Below are 838 nucleotides of genomic sequence, written 5' to 3'. Positions count from 1 at the left end.
AACAATTTAAGTTTGGTGTTGTGATGAGCGGATAATTTATACGCTTTTTGGTATTGTTTTTAGATAGTTTTTAGTAAGTTTGAGCTACTTTTAGGGATGTTTTCAATAGTTTTTATGTTAAATTCACATTTCTGGACTTTACTATGAGTTTGTGTGTTTTTCTGTGATTTCAGGTAAATTCTGGTTGAAATTGAGGGATTTGAGCAAAACTCTGAAGAAGGCTGACAAAAGGACTGCTGATGCTGTTGGAATCTGACCTCCCTGCACTCAAAATGGATTTTCTGGAGCTACAGAACTCTAATTGGCGCGCTCTCAATGGCGTTGGAAAGTAGACATCCAGGGATTTCCAGCAATATATAATAGTCCATACTTTATTCAAAGAATGACGACGTAACTTGGCGTTGAACGCCAAGTTCATGCTGCTGTCTGGAGTTAAACGCCAGAAAAACGTCACGATCCGGAGTTGAACGCCCAAAACACGTCATAACCACGTGATTGACAACCACTTCCGTTCTACATGCAACAGAGCTTGAATGTGTATCTCTTAGATTCCCCAACAGAATCTTCGTGGTATAAGCTAGATAGATGACGGCATTTATGAGGATCCGGAAAGTCTCACCTTGTCTGTGGTATTCCGAGTAGGATCCTGGAAATCCGGAAAGTCTCACCTTGTCTGTGGTATTCCGAGTAGGATTCCGTTAATGAATGACTGTGACGTGCTTCAAACTTGCAAGTGCTGGGCGTTAGTGACAGACGCAAAAGAATCAAGGGGTTCTATTCCAGTAGGCGCAGGAACCAACCAGTGATTAGCCGTGCTGTGACAGAGCGCGTGAGCGTT

Source organism: Arachis duranensis, chromosome 10 (assembly GCF_000817695.3).
Source record: "Arachis duranensis cultivar V14167 chromosome 10, aradu.V14167.gnm2.J7QH, whole genome shotgun sequence".
In the NCBI taxonomy this organism is placed as follows: Eukaryota; Viridiplantae; Streptophyta; class Magnoliopsida; order Fabales; family Fabaceae; genus Arachis; species Arachis duranensis.
This window is presented reverse-complemented; position numbering follows the sequence as displayed.